At 39.0% G+C, this 7,683-nt stretch overlaps 2 pseudogenes; one reads left to right on the top strand and one right to left on the bottom strand.

The window, feature by feature from the left end:
- Window positions 1-1,016, top strand: part of LOC101560328 — a 6,168-nt pseudogene extending 5,152 nt beyond the window's left edge.
- A 3,555-nt stretch (window positions 1,017-4,571) lies between these two features.
- LOC101576218 lies at window positions 4,572-6,261 on the bottom strand (annotated as a pseudogene).
- Between the last annotated feature and the right edge of the window lie 1,422 nt (window positions 6,262-7,683).

Genomic DNA, 7,683 nt, shown 5'->3' with positions numbered 1-7,683 from the left:
GGACAATTTCATTTTTGTGTATCTTGGTATGATTTTATTTAAATTTATTGCACAAAAGTTTCATTTTTCTTGGAAATATGGTATTATAAGTTGAACTAAATTCAGAAATTTTAAATCTTTAAATATTTATTGAGGCGGGTGTTGGCACTTCACCTTCCTCGGTTTAGGAGCTGAAGCTGAGACGTAAGTCGGACGTCTTAGGCAGAGGAAAGAGAGCGGCGGCCGTTCTCAACATCCTCAGCCTGTCAATGGCAGCACCTGTGCCTACTGCATTGGGTCAAGTGGATAGAGAAAAAAATCTATCAATGGATCAATGAGCTATCCAGCCCTGAGACAAGGGAAAATGCTTTGCTGGAGCTATGTAAGAAGTGAGAATCTGTTCCTGAACTTGCACCCATTCTGTGGCATTCCTTTGGTACTATTGCAGCACTTTTGCAGGAAATTGTAAATATTTATCCATCTATCAACCTACCCACCTTGACAGCACACCAGTCTAACAGAGTTTGCAATGCTCTGGTGTTACTGCAGTGTGTGGCATCACACCCAGAAACCAGGTCAGCTTTTCTTGCAGCACATATCCCACTTTTTTTGTACCCCTTTCTGCACACTGTCAGCAAAACATGTCCTTTTGAGTATCTTTGACTTACCAGTCTAGGAGTTATTGGGGCTTTGGTGAAAACAGATGAGCAAGAAGTAATCGACTTTTTATTTATTTATTTGTGTGTGTGTGTGTGTGTGTGTGTGTGTGTGTGTGTGTGTGTGGTCAGCTCAGCCCACCAGGGGGCGTGGGCTGGCTGGCATGTGGTGCTGGGGGATTGAACCGCGGTCCCTGATGCTTTTGCTAAGCTTGTTCTAAGTAGGTGCTTTAGACCACTGAGCCATCTCTCCAGCCCCTCGACTTTTTATTGACAACAGAAATTATTCCTTTGTGTTTGCGCATTATGGAATCTGGAAGTAAGGTTTCCAAAACGTTACATTCTACACTGTGTTGGCTCTTGAACACCTCTTTGGTCTAGGATCATTTTCCTCATGTTTTCAGTTTTTTGAACATTCTGAATGTTTTTCTCTTCAATAAAATTGCTATTAAAAATAAAAAAATTTTCTTGTCTACTCCTTTCTACTTTGAGAATTCTAATTATATGAATGTAAGTTTCTTGGTTTTGACACAATGAACTATTATGACTGATCTGTAAATTCTTTCTTCATTTTTATTTTGGACAATTTTTATTGTTATATTCACTTATGTTTGTAAATAATTTAACTTCATTTTGCAATCTATTAAAAATTGAAATAAAAAAACATAAAAAATTAAAAACCCCAAATATTCTTATGGTGGGGAGAGATTATTGGACTGGATTACAATTGATAAATAGAAAGGTGGTAAATCTTTGTTGTTGAATAAGGAGCCTCCAATAATCTCAATTATCTTTTGGGAGACACCCCCAATTATTTTGTCATTGATCATAAGATAAAATTCTTCAAAAAATTACAGTAATTTTCTCATAAAAGATGCTCTTGGTACAAAGCTAAATTAAGAAACAAAGGTTTTCACATATGAATTTCAATTCATTAGTGTTAGTATCATGGTAAATTAAATGTATTCATGATTCCAGATGTATAGGGCTTCCAAAGTGTAAAACATAGACTGCTTATTATGATAATACTTTTAAAAATATTCAGACCTTAGTCTTTAAAAAAAACTTGTGATGTATAGACCATTAAAAGACAACTAATTAGGCAAAAGCTTTTATTTATTAGATAGGGATGATTGGTTAAAAGGATGAAAATTTAAGTGTGTCACAAAAATGTCATCATGATTGTCATGCTGCACTGTTATGTATAGATTTGATTTCTATGTAAAAATATGGAACATTTGTCTGTTAACATTGTATAAGGATTTAAATGTTATAAAAAGTATAATTGTTAGACAATAACAGTTTTATGTTCAAAAAATTTTACTAAATGGTGCAATCTGCCTATTGTGTTGGCACTTTGGTTTGGATATAGTTTGAGTGTGCTCCACAAGGCTTGGTGTATTGATATTTAATTGTGAAATATTAAAAGGGTGGGCACTTAACAAAAACTATGGTGTTTAGAGAGACACACTGTAAGGCAAATGGCATTAGATGAGGTCATTTGAGTGGCTGGCCCATGATTAAATCCTTTGAAGAAGAGAGAGACAGAGCAGAAGAGACACAGTTTCTGACATTCACCATGTGATGCCTGGCACCTCCTTGACACTCCTAGAAATGAGGGTAACACCAGAGGTTGATAGTCTTTTTCTTTTCTTTTGGTACCTGGGATTGAACTCAGCACTTTGGACTTACCAGGCAGGTCCTTATGCAGCTGCACTGTATCTCCAGTCCTTGTAGCCACAGTTTTTATTTCTATAAAATTTCCTTTTATGAAATTTTCCAGTGAATGAAAAAAAGTATGTCTTAAAAATATATATGCATAATCCTCAGAAAAGTTTTGTAATATGTGTCCTATTGCATTCTCTTGCCCAAGGGTTGGGTTACATTTCTCATACTCATGGGTTTTTTTTTGAAGAATATATATGTATGTATCTTTTAAGATATTCTATATAAAATCTTCTTGGCTTGGTGGAGAATCCCAGTTGTTTTATCTGAGACCATGGGGGAATCCTAGTGACAGTAGTATTTCTTTAGATTGGGCAGGTCTTTGGGTGCCTGGACAGCTGTGGCTCCTCTTTACTATATAAGTCAGCCAATCCACCCCTTTCTTCTCTTCCAGAACACAGCTGTGAAACCTTACTGCTCTCTTTCAGTCTTTTTTTTATAGAAGAACTGGGGATTGAACTCAGGCTTTTGCATTTTCCAGACAAACACTTATTCTACTGAGCTATCTCCCAGGCCCCCTTCTCTTTCAGTCTTCAAATTATTGAGTTACCAAGGCCCCAAACCAGGACTGAGGCTCCTATTGCATCTGTCCTTCCTATAGGGCCTTTATAAGAGTTTGCTGGGGGCCAGGGAGATGGCTCAGTAGCCCCTTGGCAAGCATAAGGGCCTGAGTTCAATTCCTGGTTTTGCCGAGAGAGAGAGAGAGAGAGAGAGAGAGAGAGAGAGAGAGAGAGAGGAGAGAGAGAGAGAGAGAGAGAGAGAGAGAGAGAGAGAGAGAGAGAGGAAAAATAAGAGTTTGCTTATCAGGCCAGTGCATAGCAACTTCTCTGAATCTTTTTACTCTACCTATCAGTTCCAGGCCCTTTTTTTTTCTTTAATTTTCTAAGGTAACACACAGGATCATTATCTATTCAGTTGTTCAAGTCTGAGGAAACCTCAGAGTCATCCAAGATCCTTGTTCTCCATTATTTTCCATCTAATCGTCACCATTCCTGTCAACATGATATCTACCTTTAGTTGGTCTTCTCCCCATTTCACTGTTGCTGTGTTTGGTGGGTCTTGCCTGCATTGTAACTGCAGCTTTTATGCTCACCTCTGATTTTTCCAAAGTGAAAAGAAGATAAACTTATTGTTAAGATTCAACAATGGCATTCCACTAACTTTATGATAAAGTCATAATTCCTTGATCTCTCACACTGGGATTTGTTAATCTGTCTCTGATTGTTTCTCTACTTTCATCTCCTTTGCCTTCAGGAGCTCATTTTACTATAAGCAAAACAATTATCTTGTATTTCATGTTTATATCTCTTCAACACCTGGATTATTCTTCCTCTTCTCTCAAGAGTTAGAAAAGGCATTGCTTCCTCTGGAAATACTTCTGGCAGGGAAACCTTTATTATGTACACCTGTTTTGCCTTATGTGCCTGTGTCTCTGACTAAACTCCTAAGTCTCATCCCTGCTGCTTCTGCAACCCAAAATCAGACAGATAGCTCCTTAAGATCATAGTGTTTTATATTCTCCAATGTCAACTTTAATATGACAGGGAGTAAATTTTTTTGGGGTGCAGAGTCATGCTATATAGTTCAGGCTGGCCTTGAACTCACTAGGATCCATGCTGGCCTTGAACTGGTGGGGATCCTCCCTTCAAAGTGCTGAGATTACAGGCATTAGTTCACCATGCCCAGCTAGGCAGTCATTTCTTAATTGAAGACTTTTGCATTTCTCTTCAAAATTACATCTGTATATTAATATCTGCCCCTAGAGATGCTTGATGCACTTGTGGACTCATGAGAAATGTGGTGTAAGATTGAGGGAGTCAAAGCTGAGAGTGAAGAGAAGAAAGAGAAAAGAAGATATAAATCAATCAATCAATCAATGAATCAATCAATCCCTGTTACCATGTAGTTTGGGAAATTTTAAGACTTAGAGATTATTGCCAGACACTAGATCAAAGACTAAATAATGAACAAAAGATGCCCTTACCTTCTCCCTTCTCTACTGCTTAGGAAATCACAGAAGTTCCAAGAGCTCTATCCAGGCACAGAGAAAGAAGACCAATATACATATTTCTCATTATATCACAATATGACAAGCTGATATTCATCCATACATCTCTGATATGTAATCAATCAATAAATTATATGACTATATAACTAGGTATTTTTACATAAAGGTATTTACATGCTGTGTACTATCTTTTTTTTTTTTTTCCTTTTTCTGGTTGCCAGTTAAACAGTTTTAATCCATAGCTTAACAAAGAAGGGTCATACACTGAAGTCAACACATTATCTAGCATTTCAGTCTAAGCTTGTCCATGTATACAACTGAAATCGATCACAAGGCATGGTCTAACAGACACCAGGGTTAGGTACTTTTTACAGGCATGAAACTTCATCTTGCACACTGAAGTCATCATACATACAGAGCAAAGTCGGACCTTTGTGTTTATTCTTCATTTAACTTTTAAAACACTACTATAATTGAATATTGAAACAAAAACAATAGCAAGTAGTGAGCATATGATGATTCTAGTCCTTCGCGTACTCACTACTGCACACCACATGCCAGCAGTGACATTATTCACTGGCCCCATTAAGAGGTCTGACATTGAACACCACCTCTGGGATGATGTTTGTCATCCTCATAGGCTTCTCCATTATAATGGCGTCGTCTTTCCTGATTTGGATCAAAGTCCACCAGTTCTACCTGATCCATTTCATCGGTCTCTTCTACTTCCTTCCTCTCAGGTAAGAGTTTTTCCAGCAATGAGAGTTTATCAGGAGAGAGAAAGCCATTTTCAGGAAAGTTTACCTTAAATTCAATGATTAGACGACCCTTTTCATATGGTCTATGATAAATTGGCATGCCTTCATTTAGCACACACTTGATGTCTCCATGCTTGATAATCTGACCTGGATGAGAGGTGATGACTATTGTTCGGTTATCAAGAGTGGATATTGGCTTTTGGAAGCCACACAGTGCTTCAACCAGCTGTATATCCATACACATGAAAAGATCTTCTCCTCGTCGTGTAAAAACAGCATGGTCCTTCTGATCTAACACAATGATAATACCTCCTGGCTCCAGCCCTGGTTCTTGGTCTCCTTCACTGTGGAACGTTATCTTCTGGCCATCTTTCATGCCTTTGTCAATATGAACTTCTAGAATCTTCTTTTCTCTAACTATCTTCCTTCCGTTGCAGCTCTTACATCTGTCTTTAGGGCTGATGCGTTCTCCATGGCCCTGGCACTCCATGCACACAGACTGAATTTGCTGAACCATTCCAGGTCCTATCTGATGAATCCTTATTTGCATCCCAGTACCTCGGCAGTTGGGACAGCACTCCACAGCTCCTTTCTTACCACCTCGGCCTTCACATTTGTCACAAATCACATTCTTTTGCAGAGCCAATTTCCTTGTGGCACCATTATATAAATCTTCTAAGGTAACTGAGAGCTGATGCACCACATTTTTACCTCTCCTTTCTCTCTGCATCCTTCCTCCTCCTCCAAAAAACATGTCAAAGATATCCATGGGGGATCCAAAACCTCCGCCTGCTCCACCCTCCTTAATTGCCTGTTCTCCTCCTTTGTCATACAATTCCCTTTTCTTGGCATCAGAGAGAACTTCATAAGCTTGAGAAATCTGTTTAAACTTTTCGCCTTCATTTGGATTCTTATCAGGATGGTACCTCAAAGCCAGTTTCCTATAAGCCTTTTTTAGTTCTTCTTGGGTAGCATTGGGTTTGACCCCCAAAACATCGTAATAAGTCGTTTCCTTCACCATTTTCTACAGGCGGTGAGCGGGCTAGGCCGCGGTTGGGTAGACAGGAAGGAGCGGGTAGCCGTGTGCAGGTCGAGCAGCCGCCGCTCCTCCACCTCTCAGCACGTTCTGGAAAGTTCCGTCGCTGTGTACTATCTTATATCTTATCTCATGTTATTTTTCAGATAATTTTCTATAAAAGTACACAACATTTACCTTACAAAGTAACAGTTCTGTATTTTTGGACTGAAGGAGCTCAGGAGAAGAGGGAGACTAGCAATTTCATTTCAGCTCTGAAGTGACCCTGATGCCTATGTGGGCTTTTATCATTAAATTGTGAAAGATGATTTGTAGTGAGTGGCCTGGGCTCTATGGCCAGTAGAAATTTGCTCTTCAGAATCTTTGGGGATTAGATGGTTAGAAGAAAAGAAGGCCCAGAAATCCATGTCACACTGACAGTGGATGGAGGCCACTCCCAATCTTTCTATTTTGTAGGAGGAATTGAAATAATTTTGAGATATCAATTAATCCAAGCATAAATATCATCATATCTACTTCCATGGTTTGTAATTATAATTAGCTGTGGCTATCATGACCCAACCATGTCAGTATTATGTTTAACAGAAGGTGATATTTTTCTGTGGATGTATGGCTATTTATCAGTGTACTTTTAAAACATATATCCCTCCATGAAGGGTATCTTCTATGAGTCAGTAATTTAGATGGCAAAATTTCTAGTTTCCTTTAAAAACACCCTACCTGATTTAAAAAAAATCTTATCGAAATGGGCTTAAAAGTGTAAGTGCCTATTTGTACTATAAGAAATGATAATGAAGTATGGCACATAGGATATATACATGCAAGAATAATTCCCCCACTGAAAGTTAACAGAATTGTTCAGCTGATCCCTTTTCTTTCTTTCTTTCTTTTTCTTTTTTTTTTTTTTTTGGAACCAGGGATTGAACTCAGGCCCTTGTGCTTGCCAAGGAAGCGCTTATTCCACTGAGCCATCTCCCCAGCCCCAACCTGATCTATCTTGAATAGAATAAGACAATTGAAGATTAGGTAACCTTTCTTTTTCTCTTTCTTTCTTTCTTTCTTTCTTTCTTTCTTTCTTTCTTTCTTTCTTTCTTTTTTTTTTCCTGGAACTGGGGATTGAACTCAGGCCCTTGTGCTTGCCAGGGAAGCACTTATTCCACTGAGCCATCTCCCCGGCCCCGATTAGGTAACCTTTCTTGAAATTAAACTATTTCTGTCTTTTTCATAATTTTTTTTCTTATAAATTGTTTTACTTTTCATCAGCCTCATTCCCACTTTGCTGAAGCATCGGCAGAACAGCTCAAGACCACTTGGTGGTGGTTCCTATCCACTCAGTGGCCTGCATGGTGGGGGCTGCAGACCAATCTTCTGTGGCCGGCTGAGCACTCCAGTCTTCAGTAGGAAACTTCTGTATGGGCACGGAGGGCACCTGCATACCCTCGGACCAGTCTGCGACCTCAGGCTGAGCAGCAGTGAACTCTGGAGCTGGTGCAGTCCATTCTCCCTGAAATTCCTCCTTGG

The sequence above is a fragment of the Octodon degus genome, unplaced genomic scaffold (assembly GCF_000260255.1).
Source record: "Octodon degus isolate 3935 unplaced genomic scaffold, OctDeg1.0 scaffold00307, whole genome shotgun sequence".
In the NCBI taxonomy this organism is placed as follows: Eukaryota; Metazoa; Chordata; class Mammalia; order Rodentia; family Octodontidae; genus Octodon; species Octodon degus.
Note: the sequence above shows the minus strand (reverse complement) of the source record. Positions and strands in the feature narration are given on the sequence as shown.